This window comes from Phyllobates terribilis, unplaced genomic scaffold, assembly GCF_046119375.1.
Source record: "Phyllobates terribilis strain yellow unplaced genomic scaffold, ASM4611937v1 Scaffold_1__5_contigs__length_1240528914, whole genome shotgun sequence".
NCBI lineage: Eukaryota > Metazoa > Chordata > Amphibia > Anura > Dendrobatidae > Phyllobates > Phyllobates terribilis.
Window position 1 is genome coordinate 435077768 of NW_027362761.1, and position 23719 is coordinate 435101486.

Consider the following 23719-nt stretch of genomic DNA (forward strand, 5'->3'; position numbering starts at 1 on the left):
AAAATGTGAAATGGCGCTCTTTCCCTTCTGAGCCCAAACAGTGGTTTTCTTCCACATATGGGGTATCGGCTTGCTCAGGAGAAATTTCACAATAAACTGCATGTTGCAATTTCTCCTGTTACCCTTATGAAAATGCAAAATTGGAGGCTGAAAAACATTTTTGTTGGAAAAATATGAAAATTTTATTTTTACGGCTCAATGTTATAAACTTCTGTGAAGCACCTGGGGGTTCACGGTGTTCACCACACATCTGGATAAGGTCCCTGAGGGGTCTAGTTTCCAAAATGATGTCACTTGTAGGGGGTTTCTACTGTTTAGGCACAACATGGGCTTCCCAAATGCAACATGGCGTCCGCTAATTATTCAAGCAAATTTTACATTCAAAAAGTCAAATGGCGCTTCTTCCCTTCCGAGCCCTGCCGTGTGCCCAAACAGTGTTTTTTACCCACATATGGGGTATCTCTGTGCTCAGGAGGAATTGAACAACAAATTTTGTAGTCCATTTTTTCCTGATGTCCTTGTGAAAATTAAAAAAATGGGGTCTAAAGAAACATTTTTGTGAAAAAAGTTAAATGTTCATTTTTTTCTTCCACATTCCAATAATTCCTGTGAAGCACCTGAAGGGTTAATAAACTTCTTGAATGTAGTTTTGAGCACCTTGAGGGGTGAAGTTTTTAGAATGCTTACACTTTTGAGATTTTTCTGTCATAAATTCCCCGAAAAATCACTTCAAATGTGATGTGGTGCTTAAAAAATTGGTTTTGTAAATTTTGCTTGAAAAATGAGAAATCAGTGGTCAACTTTTCACCATTATAACTTCCTAACAAAAAAAAATTGGTTCCAAAATTGTGCTGCTGTAAAGTAGACATGTGGGAAATGTTATTTATTAACTATTTTGTATGACATAGCTCTTGGATTTAAGGGCATGAAAATTCAAATTTTGAAAATTGTAAAAATTTTAAATTTTCACCAAATTTCCAATTTTTTCACAAATAAAAGCAAGTGATATCGAATAAATTTTACTACTATCATGAAGTACAATGTCACGAAAAAACATTCTCAGAATCTCAGAATCAGTGGGATCTGTTGAAGCGTTCCAGAGTAATTACCTCATATAGTGACATTGGTCAGAATTGTAGATGGATATATATCTTGCTGTAGAATACCTATATCAAACTATTACACCGCCAATTCTGTCCCTAGCTCAGCAGCATCTCTCCCTAATATGCCTGTTTCCAGGTTAGACTGTGATGAGCATAGGGGCACAAGGTCTTATATAGACTCGATGACGCTATGCGGCCAGCCAGTCACTGTAATTCCACAATCAACATGGTGACGGCAATACAGTGTGTGGCAAGTAATCACTGCATGTTCATTGGCTCTATAAAGAGCGCCAAACATGCAGGGTGGAGACCCGAGCTCCCAAAAATACTCACCGTGTTCCGAGCATTTCGAGCACAGTGATGCTTGGGCGAGTACCGAGCAGTGACGAGCAAGCTCGTTCATTACTAGTTACCAGGCTTTTTCCTTCATCCCACCTTCCTGGGCTGGGTTGATATAATTTACTGGTTCTTTGGCAAGCTGTGCATATAAATTGAACACCATACGGATGGTCCATGTGGTGTCTGATTTTTTTCTTGCACCCACACACTTTGACAAAGCTCATCCAATGTATGTATATACTCACAGCATGCTGCAATTTTTTTTCTCTAAGGCCGATTTAGCCTGAGAAAAAAAATCGAATATCTGCCCTGCCCCATAGTATAATATTTGTCCGAGTGCTATCCGATAAAACATTGGATAGCATTCATTCAAGTCATATGCTCATGTGAGAGAGCTCTAAGAATGAGGCTATAGACATATTTGATAAATTAGACCTGTTTTGTGTCAGTATCTTCACCACTGCAGTGACCACCACATTTACTAACAAGGGCGCAAGTCCTGTTATTGAATGTAAAATGGGCTATAATTAGTGATAAGCGAGCACTAAAATGCCCGGGTATTCGTTGTTCGAGTCGAGCAAATTGGAATGCTCGAGTGCTCTGACCGAGTAACGATCCCAATGTAAGTCTATGGGAAGCGCGAGCATTTTTCCGGCGTTTCCCCCCGGCGGTCTGCAGACGGAATAAAAATTGCCCAAATCGATGGGAACAGTGCTCAAATGACATAGGAACAGCACGAGGAAGACCCCTGAAAGCATTTCTGACTCCCAGGTCACTGCTGTCAGCAATGTTGTCTGAGGTATTACGCCACTTTTACGGACTCACAATAAAACATACAAAAACGAAACAAAAATGGATTTTCCTGGGAAATATGTTAAGGAACATCCTTTCCAGGGTAATGACTTGTATATAAGGCAAAATAAATAACCAAAAACAAAAATTCTACTCCACACCTTGGGCTATGTTCACACGTAGCATTTTTGTTCTTTTGCATATCTTTCAACCAAGACAAATGCATTCACCAGGAAATGTCATTTTAACATTATAGTACCTTATCTGGCCATGTGGTGTTGTTGTGTGACACATCATCAGACACATCCTGTTTCATATATGATAGAGGGACTCTGAAAGTCACAAAGACTATTTTTATAGGGCCATCAGGCAGCCCTTACTATTCTTAAAGTACCAGCAGTTGGCTTTGCTTTGTTGTTCACATTATTGCGTATGGAGTTACTGCAACGGCTGCCAAAAATTTGGAGGAACCCCAATGCCCCTTGCAAGAGACATAGAGATCTGAGGGCCTCATGAAAACAATGCTCCCATTATTAGGAAGTGGGTCTCCCATACTGATTGCCTATGCAGTGAAGAAACGGCTGCCAAAAATTTGGAGGAACTCCAATGCCCATTGCAAGAGACGTAGGGGTCGGAGGGCCTCCTGCAAAAAAAATTTCCCATTATTATGAAGTGTGTCTCCCATACTGTTTGCCTATGCAGTGAAGAAACGGCTGCCAAAAATTTGGAGGAACCCCAATGCCACTTGCAAGAGACGTAGAGGTCGGATGGCCTCCTGCAGAAAATGCTCCCATTATTAGGAAGTGGGTCTCCCATACTGATTGCCTATGCAGTGAAGAAAAGGCTGCCAAAAATTTGGAGTAACTCCAATGCCCATTGCAAGAGACTTAGAGGTCGGAGGGCCTCCTGCAAAAAATGCTCCCATTATTTTGAAGTGTGTCTCCCATATTGTTTGCATATGCAGTGAAGCAATGACTGCCAAAAATTTGGAGGAACTCCAATGTCCCTTGCAAGAGACATAGATATGTTGATATGGTACATATGGTGGTGATATGGTGGTGGAGGAAGAGGATGTGGAGAAGGAGGAGTACAAGAGCAAATAGACAAAATCAAGAAGCGTATAACCATGTCTGGGTGTGAAGACAGAGGTGCATGGGAATAGAGTTAGACCTCCCAAAAAAAGTTGTTTTTTTTTTACGCTGCTATCATTCGGTGGTGTTGAGAAGTCTGGCCCAATCCAGTCCTTGTTCATTTTTATAACAGTCAGCCTGTCAGCATTTTCAGTTGAAAGTGGGATGCGTCTATCAGTTATAATTCGACCAGCGGCACTAAAAACCCGCTATGACAAAACGCTTGTGGCAGGGCAGGCCAGGACCTCCAAGGAGTATAGAGCCAGTTCATGCCACATGTCCAGCTTGGATACCCAATAATTATAAGGCACAGATGAATCACGGAGGACGTTGGTACGTTCAGCAGGGTACTCCCTCAGCATCTTCCACAACTTTTCCCTCCTTGAGAGAGTACCCTGTGCATCAGGGCTTGTGCGAAGGCAGGGTCTAAGAAAACTGTCCCAGAACTTTGACATTGTTCCTCTGTCTCTGCTCGATTGCATTTGTGTCCTCACCAAGAGGACGACTGACCATGCTCTCATCCTCATTCTCTTCCTCCTCCTCCCTGTCCTCAAGCCATCCACGCTGAACAGACGGTATGACATATGTGCAGGTAGTACCATCTATAGCACAGGAAACTAGCTCCTGTTCCTCCTCCTCCACTTCCTCATTGTCACCCAATCCACATTGGGATGAAATAAGGCTGGGCTTTGTGGAATCACCCTGTATAGTTCCTTGGTCCATCTCATCGTGCTCCGCCTGCGATGCATCCTCTTTAATTATGAGCAGAGAGTGTTTCAGAAGACAGAGAAGTGGGATGGTGATGCTAATTATGGCATCATGGCCACTCACCATCTTGATGGATTCCTCAAAGTTTTGGAGGATCGTACATATGTCTGACATTCATGTCCACTCCTGAGGTTTTATGTGTGGAGTCTGACCTGAATACCAACGACCTTGTTGATGCTGGTAGTCAACAACTGCACTCTTCTGCTCACAAATCCTTCCCAACATCTACAATGTAGAGTTCCAACATGCGGGGACATCGCAGATCAGTCGGTGAGCTGGAAGCTGCAAATGCTGCTGAAGCACGGCAAGGGTGAAGGAAGCTGTAGCTGACTTTCTAAAATGGGCACACAGGCAGTGCACTTTGACAAACAGATCCAACAGATCCGGATAGGTTTTCATAAACTGCTGAACCATAAGGTTAAGCACATGGGCCAGGCATGGTACGTGTGTGAGCTTGCCTCGCCTCAGAGCCGCCACCAGGTTCCGGCCATTGTCACACACAATCATGCCTGGATGTAGATTCAGCGGTTTCAGCCACAGATCTCCCTTCTCTTTCAGAGCTGTCCACAACTCTTCAGCATTGTGCGGTTTGTCACCTAAGCATATTAGCTTCAGCACAGCCTGTTGCCGCGTGGCCGAGTCAGTGTTGCAGTGCTTCCAGCTTGCGACTGATGTGGTCATTTCAGAGATGGAGGCTGAAGAGGAGGAGGAGGAAGTGCAGGTGCTGTAGAATGTGGGGTAACCCTGATTGACCCAGGGCCCACAGTCCTCAGCGTCGGGAGGACGTGTTACGTCCCAAAGTCCGACTGGGTCCTGGCTTCCACTATGTTAACCCAATGTGCCATCAGCGTGATGTACCATCCCTGCCCACAAGCACTTGTCCACGTGTCTGTGGTTAGGTGGACTTTCCCGGTAACTGCGTTGTTGAGGCCACGTCTAATGTTGTTGGACACGTGCTTGTGTAATGCGGAGAAATAGTACCGGCTGGGGACCAAGTACTGAGGGACGGCCGCTGCCATCACGTTGCCAAAAAGGCAACATTCTGAGCACAAACATTCTCGAAATGTGGGAATTTAGTAGTGTGGCCTGTGGGGCATTAGCTGCATATTTGCGCTTGCGTTCCAAGGACTGAGGTAGGGACAACTGAACACTGTACTGGGATGTGGACGTGCTTTCTGACGGTGCTAGTTGAGAGAGTACAATGACAGGTGCAGGGCAGGAGGCATCTTGGCATGCGCCATGGACAGGGGATTGGCGTGCATGCACAAGAGCAGAACAAGCAGTGATGTCACCCGCAGACACTATTCCTGGACCCTGGGATTTGGCCCACTTAGTCGGGTGCTTTGCTGCCATGTGTCTGATCATGCTGGTGGTGGTCAGGCTGCTAGTTTTGCTACCCCTGCTGATGCTGGTCTGGAAGGTGATACAAATGGCCTTTTGGGGATTATCTGCAGAGTCTTTAAAAAATAACTAGACTCGGGAAGACCTAACAGTTGTAATGGCAACTTCCGTCGTGTTGGCGTTACGAGGAACGCTTTCTCGCCTTGTGTCTGTGACCGCCGCGCTTCTTCTTCCTGCCTGTTGGGGTGCTATGCCTCCCTCCCTCTGTGTTCTGCTGTCCTCGCTCTGTATGTCCCTCTGCCTGGTTGGGTCAGTTACTATATCTTCTACCACCTTGTCTTCCACTTCCGTACCCTGATCCTCCTCATGACTTTCTGTCTCATCATCATCATCATCCTCCTCTTGCGACAGTAATTGCACTTTCCCACCATCGCCTTCATGTGACCATGGCTGCTCCAATATTTAGGCATCACTACACGCGTTCTCCTCTTGACTCGCTTGAAGCTGACCGGGCAAGAGGCCAGAATCTACAAATGGAAAAATGAACTGCTTTTCTGAGTGTCCAAGTGTGGGATCAGTTTTCTCCGGGCACTCGGCATGGTGGGAGGAAGGAGGAACAGGGTGAGGAATACGCGGTCCAGACTCACGGCTACTGAGACTTGACCGTGTGGAAGACAGGGTGGTGGTGGTGGCCAAGTGACTGGAAGCATTATCTGCTATCCAAACAATAACCTTTTGACACTGCTCTTTGTTCAATAGTGGTGTTCTGCGGTCCCCTAGTAATTGGGACAGGAAGGTTGAGTGACAAGATGTGGGTGTTTGTTGTGGCACAATTTCAGCTTGCCCATGGCCACGTTCTCAGCCTTTGGCCTCTGCATGCACTATCACAATCATGTCTACTTCCCCGTCTCTTGCCACGCACCTTGCCCATTTTAAATGGAGGACAATATTTTCCACGTTCACGAGAAATGGCTGATTTTGGAACACAGTTATATGTGATATGTCTGACAGAGAGCCACAATTTTAAATAGCAGGTCTGTTATTTGTTGATACCCTCCTTCCCAGACACCTAGTGTGAATAGCTTGACTGACACACTGCAACGGAATGAAAATGGAAGAAATGTTGAATTTTGGAACAGTCTTATAGGTGTTATGTCTGACAGAGAACCATGGTTTTAAATAGCAGGCCTGTTATTTGCTAATACAATCCTTCACAGACATCTAGTGTGAATAGCTTGACCGACACACTGCAACAGAATGGAAAAGGAGTCCAATATTTTCCACGTTCAGTTTAAATGTCTGGATTTTTATCACTGAAATATGGAACAGATCTGGCTTTATTCTGCAGTGATAACAAGCAAATGGAGCAGAAAAATGGTGTACTCTGGATTGCTTTTTAAGCAAATAGCCAGGATTAAGATAAAAATATTCCCTGGCCCCTGATATCTGGGGCTATGTCTACATATATCTGTAAGAACAGCAGCAGGAACGTTCAATGTTCCCTCTTGCACTATATGTACTGCAGTCTGCCACATACACTGCCTGCCTGCCTAATTCCTGCTCTCACAACTGAATATATGCAGCTGGATTAGTCCTCAGAAGGACTGTTAGTTCAGTTTGATATATATATATATACATAAATATATATATATATATACACATATATATATTTGTTGTGGAATACCTATGCTAACTATGAAGGAGCAAATCTCTCTCTAACGCAACAGCAGGTCTCCCTACTGTTCCTGATTCCGTAGTAGACTGTGACGAGCATGGCAGCGCCCGGTCTTATATACACCTGATGATGCTGTGCGGCCAGCCAATCACTGTAATTCCCACAACCAACATGGCTACGGTATTGCAGTGCATGGTAGGCAATCCTGCATGTTCATTGGCTCTCTAAAGAGCACAAAACATGCAGGGAGGGGATCCGAGTTCCCGCCCGAGCAACCCGGAAATACGCTCCGAGCGCCGATCTTGTTGAGCACAGTGATGCTCAGGTGAGTACCAAGCAGTGGCGAGCACATTTGCTCATCACTAGCTATAATCAACAACTGAAAAATAAAATTTGGCAAACTTTGATGAAATAAGCAAAGAATTTCTCTGATACAATTGTTTGAGTAAATATTGTGATTTATTGGCACTAATAATTTTATGGGAAGTCTTGAAATAATGATAATTCTGAGGCTGGCTTTCACATTTAAGACTCATTTAATAAGTAATTAGCATGTATAGATTTAAATGCATAATTTACTTTTTTATTTTTAAAGGCAGAGTAAAAGTATGGTAGATGTTGCACGCCTCACTTGATGAATTATGTGTGAGGAAATACAAAGAATCACCTTTTTAGGACAATATTTCCAGTACATCTAACTATAATATTATTTATAAGTATTTTACAATGTGTCCTAGTGAAACAGGCAGAACATTCAGTACTTTTTGTTTCAGAAGTAAACATTTAAGGTTGTCTTTGGGAATGTCTACATACAGCAGTTTTATAGTGCTATTAGATCAACGATAAATGTACAATGAACATCTTGGAACAATTTTATGTCTCCTAAAGTCACTGAATATGTCACAATTACTGGACACTAATGCACTTCTAATATGTGGCAACAGAGACGCACATTTTCCGGATTGGCTCTCTATTAATATTACAAATAACAATAACATTTTAAGCTACAAAATGACACAGAGACAAACATTTTAATATTTTATGCACTTTATACTTTTTGTTTTATTTAACCACATCCTTCCAACTTGTGAATTGTTATGTATAACAGAATTGTTTTTATTCAAATTAAGTAATTATTTTCCTATACATCTATATAGTATGTTGTTTTATTATGCCATATTAATTTAGGCATAAACAATGTAGAATAGATAAAAGAAGCTAAATAACACATTGAAATTTAATTTTTCTTAGTTTTCATCTCCAAGAATTTTCTTGTGCTGCACCAGTTTTCTGGAATGCACTACTCCAGTTAGTCAGATTATTGAATGTCAAATGTTATACTCTGGGTTGTAGAAAGACCCCACAGCATAATAAACATAATACATAGAAAAACAGCCAGTACTCATCTCGTTGCTCACCTATTCTGCTCACTGTCCCCATATGGTCCTCTGTGCCTCTTCTTACTATCGCCACATGCTGAATCCTCGGACATCTCCATGCTAGGCCTGTACTTCCGGCTGCAACTAGGCCTGGGACGCTTCTATACATCCACAGGGAGATCCTGGTCCTACTTGGGAACGCCATGGGAACGCCATGGAGTCTGACAATTTCCTTGACAAAAGCCTTAGCGAGTGTCTTAGCGCAGGGTAGTTTAATGAAAGGAACCAAGTGACACATCTTGCTAAAACAGTCCACGACCACCCAGATGACAATGAAACCCTCGAACACAGGAAGGTCAGTAATAAAATCCATTGCAATATGCGTCCAAGGTGCACTAGGAACCTCCAGAGGGCAAAGCAACCCCGCAGCAGGAGTATGTGAAGCCTTTGACCTGGCACACACAGTACATTGACGCACCCATTTAATGATTTCCTTCTGCCACCCAGGCCACCAAAAACTGCGACCTACCAGTCTCTTAGTCTCAGAAATTCCTGGATGACCTGCCAACCGAGACTCATGATACTCCACAAACGACTCTTTCCTAAAGGTTCTAGGTACAAACAACCTCCCATGGGGAGTGTTAGATGGGGCATCCTCCTGGGTTTTCAAAATCCCATCTTCCAAAACGGAGTCCAATGCTGCTCTCACAACTCCTTCCTGTAAAATGCTCTCCTCATCCTCGGTACCAACCATGGGAGAAAAACTGCGAGATAAAGCATCAGCTTTAACATTCTTAGTACCCAGGATGTAAGTAACAGAAAAATTAAACCGCAAAAAAAACAGTGCCCACCTAGCCTGACGGGCATTCATGCGCTTGGCAGCATCTAGATCGATCAGATTCTTATGATCAGTGAAAACCTGAATGGGAAATTTAGCACCTTCCAAGAAATGTCACCAATGTTCAAGTGCGAGTTTGATAGCCAGCAATTCCCGATTACCAACATCGTAATTAAGTTCGGTTACAGAAATTTTTTTCGAAAAAAAAGCACAGGCATGAACCCCATCCTTGTTCTCCTGAGACAAAACCGCACCGACCCCCACCGAAGAAGCATCAACCTCGACCAAAAAAGGCTTGGTCTCATCAGGCTGCATAAGGATGGGGGCAGAACTGAACCTCTCCTTGAGATACACAAACGCTTCAATGGCCTCAGTAGTCCACTGGACCGTATTCGCACCTTTCCTGGTGAGATCGGTCAGCGGCTTAACAATTATAGAAAAATTCTTAATGAATTTTCTGTGACAATTGGCGAAACCCAAAAATCTCTGCATCGATTTTAAACCAATAGGCCTAGGCCATTCCTGTACAGCCTGAACCTTCACCGGGTCCATCTCAAAGCCCTCACTGGAGATAATGTAGCCCAAAAAACGAATTCTCTGCACAGCGAACTCGCATTTCTCCAGCTTAGCAAAAAGTGAATTGTCACTTAATAACTGCAATACCTCACGTACGCTCTGCCAATGAGACTCCAGATCTGGTGAATAAATCAAAATGTCATCCAAATACACCACCACATTCATACCAATCAAAGGTCTCAGGATGTCATTAATAAGGTTCTGAAAAATTGCTGGTGCATTGGTAAGACCAAAAGGCATCACCAGATTCTCAAAATGACCCACCGGAGTGTTAAAAGCAGTCTTCCATTCATCACCCTCCTTCATTCGCAACAAATTGTATGCCCCCCGGAGATCAATTTTAGAGAACCACTTGGCCCCCACTAACTGGTTAAACAAGTCAGGAATTAACGGCAGTGGGTAGGAATTGCATACTGTAATTTTATTAATTTCGCGAAAGTCCAGACATGGACGTAAACCGCAGTCTTTTTTTTACAAAAAAAAATCCAACAGCCACAGGTGACTTAGAAGGTCTAATGTGACCAGCAGCTAAGCTCGTCTGTATGTATTCCTCCAAGGCTTTTCTTTCAGGGATAGTAAGATTAAATAAGCGACTCTTGGGAAGAGTAGCTCCAGGAACCAACGCAATGTGACCGTTACAACATTTATCATAACACTTAGGACTCCAAGATTTAATCTCATTAGTAGACCAGTCCAGTAAAGGATTGTGCAGTTTTAACCAAGGCAAACCTAACGCTACTGGAGAAGGTAAATTATTTAATACCACTAAATCCAACTTCTCTTGGTGAATACCATTAATAGTGAGGGGAAATTCAAAAACCTTGTGAGTAACACATTTCAAAGGAGTGTTATCAACAGCAACCACAGAAATAGGAGATGACAAACGTTTAGGTTCCAATTTAAGTGTTTCCAAAAATCCCTTATCAATCACATTCAGTGTAGAACAACAATCCACAAAAACCTGAAATTCAATCAACTCCTCCTGCAATGAGGTACTCCTGGAAAGAAATACTCCCTTTGAGTTTAAACAAGCAATACGGGCGTAACTGACCTTTTTTTCTTCTTTGTTTAAGAGAAGCTCACAGTTCTTAACAAAATGGTCAGATTTACCACAGTAAAAACACAATCCCTTGGAAAACCTGCGGTCTTTTTCCTGAGAGCGGAGTGGCATCACCCCAATCTCCATTGGTTCTCCGTAGTCCGAGCAGACCCTCTGATGACTAGGAGCTGCCATAGCAGGAGTTTTCTCCTCATTAACCCTTGCATGCAGTCTCCTGTCCACCCGTATAGCTAATTGCATGGCTTCTTGCAAGTTTCCAGGTGCAGGGAAAGCAATCAGCAGATCCTTAACCCTACCACTTAGACCAGCAAGAAATAAACGTTTTAACGCCAAATCATTCCATCTCACTTCAGAAGACCACCTTCTGAAGTGTGTACAATAATTTTCAACATCACCTGACCCCTGCTTTAAACGTCTCAGTTGTGTCTCAGCAGAAGAGACTCGATCAGGATCGTCATACAACAACCCCATAGCAGAAAAAAAATCCTCCACTGAACTAAAACATGGATCATTAGGTTGGAGAGAAAATGCCCATCCCTGTGGTTCCTTGCGCAAAAGTGACATGATAAACCCAATGCGCTGTGATTCATTCCCAGAGGACATGGGTCTCAAACGAAAATATAATAAACAAGCATTTTTAAAGGAAAAAAAATCATGTTGTTTACCATAAAAAAATCAGGCAGTCCTACCTTCAGTTCAACAAAATGCGCTCCAGGACAGCTACTAACGTGTTGCTGGAGCTCGGCCACCTCAAGAGACAATCCCTGCAGGCGTTGAGCCAATTCCTGAACAGACACCATGCTGATCTCCGGATCTCGTTCCTTAGGATTTTTTTTTTTTTTTTGATTTTGGGCTGGACTTATTGTTATGATCTGCTACAAGAGCTAAGGAAAGATAGGAAAACTAAGCTGATTCCCTACGATGCAGCGGGCAACCTGTTCCTTGCGAACAGACCCACCTTCGTCCTCAGCTAGTCTGAATGCAGACCTATAGATATAAGGGAGGGGTCCCTAAAAGTGCTAAGGACTGGGATAAAATTGGACACCTCCTAGCAGAAGTTGTAGTGGAGCAAAAAGACAAACAGACAAAAATACTTAGAGGTCCAAGGTCCAAGCAAACTATAGAGATAGGTACAAAGCACCTGGCTAGATTAAGAGTCAAAGTAACACTGAAGTCAGCAAAGCCAGAAGGGCGGAGCTGTAATAAATAGGCAGCAGGTCACGTGACCACAAAATAGAAAAAAAACTAACAGGAGGGTTCTAACACTAATAGTGTCTCCCTGATTTTTCAGACACAAATATATCTGTTGAAAATAGTCTGGTGTAGGCCCGAGAAATAGAAGTGTAGTTTTGCAGTTCCACAGGTCAAATCTCTGTATTATCCTGCTTTTGCCATTTTTTGCCGTAAAGAAAAACAGTAATAGTGTCTCCTGATTGTTCAGACACAAATATATCTGTTGAAAATAGTCTGGTGTAGGCCCAAGAAATAGAAGTGTGGTTTTGCAGTTCCACGGGTCAAATCTCTGTATTATACTGCTTTTGCCATTTTTTGCGATAAAGAAAAACAGTAATAGTGTCTCCTGATTGTTCAGACACAAATTTATCTGTTGAAAATAGTCTGGTGTAGGCCTGAGAAACAGAAGTGTGGTTTTGCAGTTCCACAGGTCAAATCTCTGTATTATCCTGCTTTTGACATTTTTTGCCATAAAGAAAAACAGTAATAGTGTTTCCTGATTATTCAGATACAAATATATCTGTTGAAAATAGTCTGGTGTAGGCCCGAGAAATAGAAGTGTGGTTTTGCACTTCCACGGGTCAAATCTCTGTATTATCCTGCTTTTGCCATTTTTTGCTGTAAAGAAAAACAGTAATAGTGTCTCCTGATTGTTCAGACACAAATATATCTGTTGAAAATAGTCTGGTGAAGGCCAGAGAAATAGAAGTGTGGTTTTGCAGTTCCACGGTTCAAACCTCTGTATTATCCACTTTTGGGCCATTTTTACCTTAAAAAAAACAGTTTGAGTGTGTCGCTGACTGTTCAGCCGCAAATATATCTATTTAAAGTTGTCTGGTATACCCCAGTAAACAATAACTGTGGTTTTGCCATTCCACTGTAAAAAATCTCTATTATTCAGCTTTTGGTATTTTTTCCGTAAAGAAAAACAGTAATAGTTTCTCCCTGATTGTTCAGATTGTTTAAAAGAGTCGGGTGTAGGCTAGAGAAATAGAACTGTGGTTTTCCTCTTCCGCGGTTCTAATCTACTTTTTCTTACCCTTTTTCCATTGATAGTGCGAGTGTAAGCTATTTTACTTCCTTTACAATGGTAAGGCGCGTGGCAAGGGACGTGGAACTGGATGTTCTGGTGATGGTGTGTGCAGAGGATGGGGCCGTGACCAAGGTGAAAATGTGCCACAACCAACAGTCACATCTTCTCGCTCCCACTTCTTGACCGAATTACTAGGAAGCACAGAACAACACCAGTATTGCGAACTGATCAATGTGAACAGGTTATTAATTGGATAGCAGATAATACTTCCAGTTACCTGGGCACCACCACCTCCGGTCTGTCTTCCACACGGTCAGCTCTTAGTAGCCGTGAGTCTCGACCGCATACTCCTCCTCACCCTGATGCTCCTTCCTCCCACCATGCCGAGTGTCGTCAGACAGCAACTGATCCCACACTTGGACACTGTGAAGAGCTGTTCACTGGTCCATTTCCAGATTTGTGCCCCTTGCATGCTCCACTTGAAGAGGTGGAAGAGGAGATCCCATGTAGCGATGCCCAAATATTTGAACAGCCACGGCCACAGGAAGGCGACGCTGGCAATTTGTCACAAGAGGTGGACGATGAAGAGACACAATTGCCAGGAAGTGAGGAGGAGGATCGTGGTGCGCAAGTGGAAGAGGAGGAGGTGGTGGATGATCTAGTAACTGACCCAACGTGGCAGGAGGACATGCAGAGCGAGGCCAGCAGCACACAGGGTGAGGGAGGCAGAGTACCCCAACAGGCAGGAAGAAGCAGTGTGGTGGCCGCACACAGAAGGCAGGCAACAGTTCCCCGTAACACCAACACGAGGGACTTTGCCAGTTCAACCTGTAGGTCTTCCAGAGTCTGGAATTTTTTTAAAGACTCTGCTGATAATCACAAAAAGGCCATTTGTACCACCTGCCATGCCAGCATCAGCACAGGTGACAAAACAACCAGCCTGACCACCACCAGCATGATCAGGCACAGGTGGGTGTCACCACGGCTTCTTCCACTGTTGTGCGTGCAATAGAATCCCCTGTTGTGTGTGCAAGGCAATCCCCTGTCCATACTGCATGCAAAGATGCCCCTTCCCCTCCGTCTTCACTTGTTATGGCAGTTTCTCAAGAAACAGCATCAACGTCCACGTCCAAGTCCCACCGCAGCGTTCAATTGTCCATATCCCAGACCTTTGAATGAAAGCGGAAATTCGCAGCCAACGCCCCACAGGCCACAGTCCTAAATTTTCACATTTCACGACTGCTTGCGTTGGAAAATGCTGCCTTTTAGGCTGGTGGAGACAGAATCCTTCCGCAACCTTATGGCGGTGGCTGTCTCTCGGTACTCGGTCCCAGCCGACACTATTTTGCCCGGTGTGCCATCCCCGCACTACACAAGCACGTGTCCCAAAACATCTGCCGTGCCCTCAACAACGCAGTTACTAGGAGAGTCCACCTGACAACGGACACGTGGACAAGTGCTTGTGGCCAGGAACGGTACATCTCCCTGACGGCACACTGGGTAAACAAGCGGCAACAGGCTGTGCTGAAACTCATAAGCTTAGGTGATAAACCTCACACTGCTTGTGAGTTGTGGACAGCTGTGAAAGAGCAGGCAGATCTGTGTCTGAGACCGCTGAACCTACATCCAGACATGGTCGTGTGTGACAATGGCTGTAACCTGGTGGCGGCTCTGAGGTGAGGCGAGATCACACACGTACCATGCCTGGCTCATGTGCTTAACCTCGTGGTTCAGCGGTTTCTTAAATCGTACCCCGAGTTGCCAGATCTGCTCGTCAAAGTACGCCGCCTGTCAGCTCATTTTCGCAAGTCAGCTACAGTTTCCGCCACCCTTGCTGTGTTGCAGCAGCATTTGCAGCTTCGTCACACCGACTTGTGTGTGACGTCCCCACACGTTGGAACTCTACCCTCCACATGTTGCAAAGGATTTGTGAGCAAAAGTGACCAGTTGTGGAGTACCAGCTGCAACAAGGCCGTCGATATTCAGGTCAGACTCCACACATAAGACCTCAAGAGTGGACCTGGAGGACTGACATATGTACCATCTTGACAAACTTTGAGGAGTCCACCAAGATGGTGAGTGGCGATGACGCCATCATTAGCGTCAGCATTCCACTTGTCTGTCTTTTGCAACACTCTCTGCAGAGAATTAATGAGTAGGCATTGCAGCCAGAGTATGATGAGATGGATCAAGAAGCCATAGCGGTCGATTACACACAGCCCAGCCTCATCTCATCCCAACTTGCATTGGGGGACAATGAAGGGGAGGAGGAGGAGGAGGAAGAACAGGAGCTTGTATCATGCGCTGTAGACGGTTTTACCTATACAACTGTCATACCGTCGGTTCAGCGTGGGTGGCCTGAGGACAGGGGGGAGGAGAAGGAGGAGGAGAGCATGGTCAGTCGTCATCTTGGTGAGGACACGGAAGTCTTGCCTGTTACCAGTCTGGCACGCATGGCTGACTTTATGTTATGCTGCCTTTACCGTGACCCTCGCGTTGTCAAAATGTTGGGTGACAGTCATTACTGGTTGGTGACACTTTTAGACCCCCGCTACAAGGAGAACTTTCACTCTCTTATTCCTGAGGTGGAGAGGTCTACAAAAATGGGGCAGTACCAGAGGCCCTTGCTGCAGAACTGTTAAAAAAATTCCCATCTGAACACTCTAGCGGCAGAGGTCAAAGTTCGTTGCCCAACCAAGGCGTACATGCGAGAGAGACGCAACTCCAATCCAGTAGAGGCAGGGGAACATTGTCAACGTTCTGGGACAGTTTTCTCAGACCCTCCCTTCGGACAGACCCTGAGGCGCGGGGTGCTCTCACAAGGAGTGGAAAGTTTCAAAAGATGGTGAGGGAGTACCTTGCCGACCATACCAGTGTCCTCCGTGATTCCTTTGTGCCTTTTAATTATTGGGTATCCAAGCTGGACACTTGGAATGAACTCGCTCTGTACGCCTTGGAGGTCCTGGCCTGCCCTGCCGCTAGCGTGTTATCGGAGCGTGTTTTTAGTGCCGCTGGGGGAATTATAACTGATAAGCACACTCGCCTGTCAACTGACAATGCTGACAAGCTGACCCTTATCAAAATGAACAAGGGCTGGATTGGGCCAGACTTCTCATCACCACCAAATGATAGCAAAGTAACATAAAGTCAAATCCACTGTGTAATTTCGGGAGGTGTATTCACATTCCCCTGCTTCACACCCACGCATGGGTATACGCTTCCTTATTTCGGCTGTTTTATGTTCTTCTCCTTATCCTCAGCCTCCATCACCACTATACCACCAGGGTGACCGTGGTCCGTGTTGCCATTATTGAAAGTTCCTCCATCCTTATTTTTGTCAGCATTTGCTTCAAAGGCATAGGCAAAGACTGTGGAAGACCCACTCCCCAATAATGGGAATAATATTTTTAAGATGCTGTACTGTATGTTTCTTGTAAGGGGCATTAAAACCATCTTGTTATGCTACTGGGAACTCCACGTCTCTTCCGAGGGGCATTAAAACCGTCTTGTTAAGCTACTGGGACCTCCACGTCTCTTCTGAGGGGCATTAAAAGCGTCTTGTTAAGCTACTGTGACCTCCACCACTTTTCCAAGGGGCATTAAAACTGTCTTGTTAAGCTACTGGGACCTCCACCACTTTTCCAAGGGGCATTAAAACCATCTTGCTAAGCTACTGGGACCTCCACTTCTCTTCCGAGGGGCATTAAAACCATCTTGTTAAGCTACTGGGACCTCCACGTCTCTTCTGAGGGGCATTAAAAGCATCTTGTTAAGCTACTGTGACCTCCACCACTTTTCCAAGGTGCATTAAAACCGTCTTGCTAAGCTACTGGGACCTCCACCACTTTTCCAAGGGGCATTAAAACCGTCTTGTTAAGCTACTGGGACCTCCACCTCTCTTCTGAGGGGCATTAAAAGCGTCTTGTTAAACCACTCTGAACTCCACAGCTCTTCCAAGGGGCATTGAAATGTTGTTTTTAATTAACTCTAACCTCCACGACTCTTCGAACGGGCATTGCATTTCCTCCTAATTTTTGGCAGCTTTTGCTGGAAGGCATAAGCAAAGACTATGGGAGACCCTCTTCCCAATAATGGGAATAAAGTTTGTAATATGCTGTACTGCATGGCTCTTGTAAGGGGCATTGCAAGTTCCTCCATCCTAATTTTTGGCAGCTTTTGCTTGGAAGGCATAAGCAAAGACTATGGGAGACCCACTCCCCAATAATGGGATTAATGTTTGTAATATGCTGTACTGCATGGCTCTTGTAAGGGGCATTGCAAGTTCCTCCATCCTAATTTTTGGCAGCTTTTGCTTGGAAGGCATAAGCAAAGACTATGGGAGACCCACTCCCCAATAATGGGAATAATGTTTGTAATATGCTGTACTGCATGGCTCTTGTAAGGGGCATTGCAAGTTCCTCCGTCCTAATTTTTGGCAGCTTTTGCTTGGAAGGCATAAGCAAAGACTTTGGGAGACCCACTCCCCAATAATGGGAATAATGTTTGTAATATGCTGTACTGCATGGCTCTTGTAAGGGGCATTGCAAGTTCCTCCGTCCTAATTTTTACCAGCTTTTGCTTGGAAGGCATAAGCAGAGACTATGGGAGACCCACTCCCCAATGATGGGAGTAATGTTTGTAATATGCTGTACTGCATGGCTCTTGTAAGGGGCATTGCAAGTTCCTCCATCCTAATTTTTGGCAGCTTTTGCTTGGAAGGCCAAAAAATAAAAAAGAAATAGCTCTTAGAATAAAGCGAAGCAAAAACAATTCTTTCTTCTATAAAATTGTTTTTACTGTGTAAAAGTGTCAAAACATAAAAAAAACAATATTAATATAGTATCGCTTTAAACATACTGACCCGAAGAATAAAGCTACCATATCAATTTTACCACACGCGTAACGGCATGAAAAAAATAAATAAAATAATAATTCCGGAATTGTTGGTTTTTGTTTATTCTGCCACCCAAAATCGTAATAGAAAGCGATAAAAAATGTCACATGCCCAAAAATGGTACCAATAAAAACGTCAACTTGTCCTGCAAAAAACAAGCCATCACATGACTTTTTCGGCCAAAATATGGAAAAATTATAGCTCTCAAAATATGGCGATGCAAAAACTAGTCTTTGCAAAAAAAGAATCTTTTAGTGTGTGACAGCTGTCAATCATAAAAAAATATGAATCTGGTATCACTGCAATCGCACCAACCCGAAGAATAAAGTCGTCTAATCACTTATACCACATGAGGAAACGTATAAAAAATAAACTCTAGAGTTAGGGTTGTGCTAAGGTTAGGGTTAGGGTTGTGCTAATCTTAGGGTTAGGGTTGGTCTAAGGTTAGGGTTAAGGTTGGGCAAGGGTTAGGGTTGTGCTAGGATTAGGGTTGGGCTAGGGTTAGGGTTGTGCTAGGGTTTGAGCTGGGCTAGGGTTTTGCTAGGTTTAGGGTTGTGCTAGGGTGAGGATTAGGCTTGGGTAAGGCTAGGGTTATGGTTGGGCTAGGGTTAGGGTTGAGGTTGTGCTATGGTTGGGGTTGTATTAGGGTTGGGGTTAGGGTTGTGTTGGGATTTTTTCAAAAGTAAAGAAAAAAAATGATGACGATATGGCTAACTTGAATTTGCATCAGGTGCTCGGGTATGCACCGAGTTTTGTGGGTGCTTGAGTGACATGCTCGAGTCTCCGCCCCATATGTGAAACATGCAGGGCGGGGTCTCGAGCATGTCACTTGAGCACCCGCAATACTTGGTGCATACCCGAGTACCCCAATGCAAACTCAAGTAGCGAGCACTTGTGCTCAAGACTAATGACAACTTATTCAATATGGTGACCTAATGTTATCAAATTCTGTATCGTACTTCTGGGTTCAAAATGTTCACTATACCCCTTGATACAATCCGTGAGTGGTCTAGTTTCCAAAATGGGGTCACTTCTGGGGGGTTTCCACTGTTTAGGCACATCAGGGGCTCTCCAAAAGCAACATGACGTCCGCTAATTATTCAAGTAAATTTTACATTCAAAATGTGAAATGGCGCTCTTTCCCTTCTGAGCCCAAACAGTGGTTTTCTTCCACATATGGGGTATCGGCTTGCTCAGGAGAAATTTCACAAAAAACTGCATGTTGCAATTTCTCCTGTTACCCTTATGAAAATGCAAAATTGGAGGCTGAAAAACATTTTTGTTGGAAAAATATGAAAATTTTATTTTTACGGCTCAATGTTATAAACTTCTGTGAAGCACCTGGGGGTTCACGGTGTTCACCACACATCTGGATAAGGTCCCTGAGGGGTCTAGTTTCCAAAATGATGTCACTTGTAGGGGGTTTCTACTGTTTAGGCACAACATGGGCTTCCCAAATGCAACATGGCGTCCGCTAATTATTCAAGCAAATTTTACATTCAAAAAGTCAAATGGCGCTTCTTCCCTTCCGAGCCCTGCCGTGTGCCCAAACAGTGTTTTTTACCCACATATGGGGTATCTCTGTGCTCAGGAGGAATTGAACAACAAATTTTGTAGTCCATTTTTTCCTGATGTCCTTGTGAAAATTAAAAAAATGGGGTCTAAAGAAACATTTTTGTGAAAAAGGTTAAATGTTCATTTTTTTCTTCCACATTCCAATAATTCCTGTGAAGCACCTGAAGGGTTAATAAACTTCTTGAATGTAGTTTTGAGCACCTTGAGGGGTGAAGTTTTTAGAATGCTTACACTTTTGAGATTTTTCTGTCATAAATTCCCCGAAAAATCACTTCAAATGTGATGTGGTGCTTAAAAAATTGGTTTTGTAAATTTTGCTTGAAAAATGAGAAATCAGTGGTCAACTTTTCACCATTATAACTTCCTAACAAAAAAAAATTGGTTCCAAAATTGTGCTGCTGTAAAGTAGACATGTGGGAAATGTTATTTATTAACTATTTTGTATGACATAGCTCTTGGATTTAAGGGCATGAAAATTCAAATTTTGAAAATTGTAAAAATTTTAAATTTTCACCAAATTTCCAATTTTTTCACAAATAAAAGCAAGTGATATCGAATAAATTTTACTACTATCATGAAGTACAATGTCACGAAAAAACATTCTCAGAATCTCAGAATCAGTGGGATCTGTTGAAGCGTTCCAGAGTAATTACCTCATATAGTGACATTGGTCAGAATTGTAGATGGATATATATCTTGCTGTAGAATACCTATATCAAACTATTACACCGCCAATTCTGTCCCTAGCTCAGCAGCATCTCTCCCTAATATGCCTGTTTCCAGGTTAGACTGTGATGAGCATAGGGGCACAAGGTCTTATATAGACTCGATGACGCTATGCGGCCAGCCAGTCACTGTAATTCCACAATCAACATGGTGACGGCAATACAGTGTGTGGCAAGTAATCACTGCATGTTCATTGGCTCTATAAAGAGCGCCAAACATGCAGGGTGGAGACCCGAGCTGTCAAAAATACTCACCGTGTGCCGAGCATTTCGAGCACAGTGATGCTTGGGCGAGTACCGAGCAGTGACGAGCAAGCTCGTTCATTACTAGTTACCAGGCTTTTTCCTTCATCCCACCTTCCTGGGCTGGGTTGATATAATTTACTGGTTCTTTGGCAAGCTGTGCATATAAATTGAACACCATACGGATGGTCCATGTGGTGTCTGATTTTTTTCTTGCACCCACACACTTTGACAAAGCTCATCCAATGTATGTATATACTCACAGCATGCTGCAATTTTTTTTCTCTAAGGCCGATTTAGCCTGAGAAAAAAAATCGAATATCTGCCCTGCCCCATAGTATAATATTTGTCCGAGTGCTATCCGATAAAACATTGGATAGCATTCATTCAAGTCATATGCTCATGTGAGAGAGCTCTAAGAATGAGGCTATAGACATATTTGATAAATTAGACCTGTTTTGTGTCAGTATCTTCACCACTGCAGTGACCACCACATTTACTAACAAGGGCGCAAGTCCTGTTATTGAATGTAAAATGGGCTATAATTAGTGATAAGCGAGCACTAAAATGCCCGGGTATTCGTTGTTCGAGTCGAGCAAATTGGAATGCTCGAGTGCTCTGACCGAGTAACGATCCCAATGTAAGTCTATGGGAAGCGCGAGCATTTTTCCGGCGTTTCCCCCCGGCGGTCTGCAGACGGAATAAAAATTGCCCAAATCGATGGGAACAGTGCTCAAATGACATAGGAACAGCACGAGGAAGACCCCTGAAAGCATTTCTGACTCCCAGGTCACTGCTGTCAGCAATGTTGTCTGAGGTATTACGCCACTTTTACGGACTCACAATAAAACATACAAAAACGAAACAAAAATGGATTTTCCTGGGAAATATGTTAAGGAACATCCTTTCCAGGGTAATGACTTGTATATAAGGCAAAATAAATAACCAAAAACAAAAATTCTACTCCACACCTTGGGCTATGTTCACACGTAGCATTTTTGTTCTTTTGCATATCTTTCAACCAAGACAAATGCATTCACCAGGAAATGTCATTTTAACATTATAGTACCTTATCTGGCCATGTGGTGTTGTTGTGTGACACATCATCAGACACATCCTGTTTCATATATGATAGAGGGACTCTGAAAGTCACAAAGACTATTTTTATAGGGCCATCAGGCAGCCCTTACTATTCTTAAAGTACCAGCAGTTGGCTTTGCTTTGTTGTTCACATTATTGCGTATGGAGTTACTGCAACGGCTGCCAAAAATTTGGAGGAACCCCAATGCCCCTTGCAAGAGACATAGAGATCTGAGGGCCTCATGAAAACAATGCTCCCATTATTAGGAAGTGGGTCTCCCATACTGATTGCCTATGCAGTGAAGAAACGGCTGCCAAAAATTTGGAGGAACTCCAATGCCCATTGCAAGAGACGTAGGGGTCGGAGGGCCTCCTGCAAAAAAAATTTCCCATTATTATGAAGTGTGTCTCCCATACTGTTTGCCTATGCAGTGAAGAAACGGCTGCCAAAAATTTGGAGGAACCCCAATGCCACTTGCAAGAGACGTAGAGGTCGGATGGCCTCCTGCAGAAAATGCTCCCATTATTAGGAAGTGGGTCTCCCATACTGATTGCCTATGCAGTGAAGAAAAGGCTGCCAAAAATTTGGAGTAACTCCAATGCCCATTGCAAGAGACTTAGAGGTCGGAGGGCCTCCTGCAAAAAATGCTCCCATTATTTTGAAGTGTGTCTCCCATATTGTTTGCATATGCAGTGAAGCAATGACTGCCAAAAATTTGGAGGAACTCCAATGTCCCTTGCAAGAGACATAGATATGTTGATATGGTACATATGGTGGTGATATGGTGGTGGAGGAAGAGGATGTGGAGAAGGAGGAGTACAAGAGCAAATAGACAAAATCAAGAAGCGTATAACCATGTCTGGGTGTGAAGACAGAGGTGCATGGGAATAGAGTTAGACCTCCCAAAAAAAGTTGTTTTTTTTTTACGCTGCTATCATTCGGTGGTGTTGAGAAGTCTGGCCCAATCCAGTCCTTGTTCATTTTTATAACAGTCAGCCTGTCAGCATTTTCAGTTGAAAGTGGGATGCGTCTATCAGTTATAATTCGACCAGCGGCACTAAAAACCCGCTATGACAAAACGCTTGTGGCAGGGCAGGCCAGGACCTCCAAGGAGTATAGAGCCAGTTCATGCCACATGTCCAGCTTGGATACCCAATAATTATAAGGCACAGATGAATCACGGAGGACGTTGGTACGTTCAGCAGGGTACTCCCTCAGCATCTTCCACAACTTTTCCCTCCTTGAGAGAGTACCCTGTGCATCAGGGCTTGTGCGAAGGCAGGGTCTAAGAAAACTGTCCCAGAACTTTGACATTGTTCCTCTGTCTCTGCTCGATTGCATTTGTGTCCTCACCAAGAGGACGACTGACCATGCTCTCATCCTCATTCTCTTCCTCCTCCTCCCTGTCCTCAAGCCATCCACGCTGAACAGACGGTATGACATATGTGCAGGTAGTACCATCTATAGCACAGGAAACTAGCTCCTGTTCCTCCTCCTCCACTTCCTCATTGTCACCCAATCCACATTGGGATGAAATAAGGCTGGGCTTTGTGGAATCACCCTGTATAGTTCCTTGGTCCATCTCATCGTGCTCCGCCTGCGATGCATCCTCTTTAATTATGAGCAGAGAGTGTTTCAGAAGACAGAGAAGTGGGATGGTGATGCTAATTATGGCATCATGGCCACTCACCATCTTGATGGATTCCTCAAAGTTTTGGAGGATCGTACATATGTCTGACATTCATGTCCACTCCTGAGGTTTTATGTGTGGAGTCTGACCTGAATACCAACGACCTTGTTGATGCTGGTAGTCAACAACTGCACTCTTCTGCTCACAAATCCTTCCCAACATCTACAATGTAGAGTTCCAACATGCGGGGACATCGCAGATCAGTCGGTGAGCTGGAAGCTGCAAATGCTGCTGAAGCACGGCA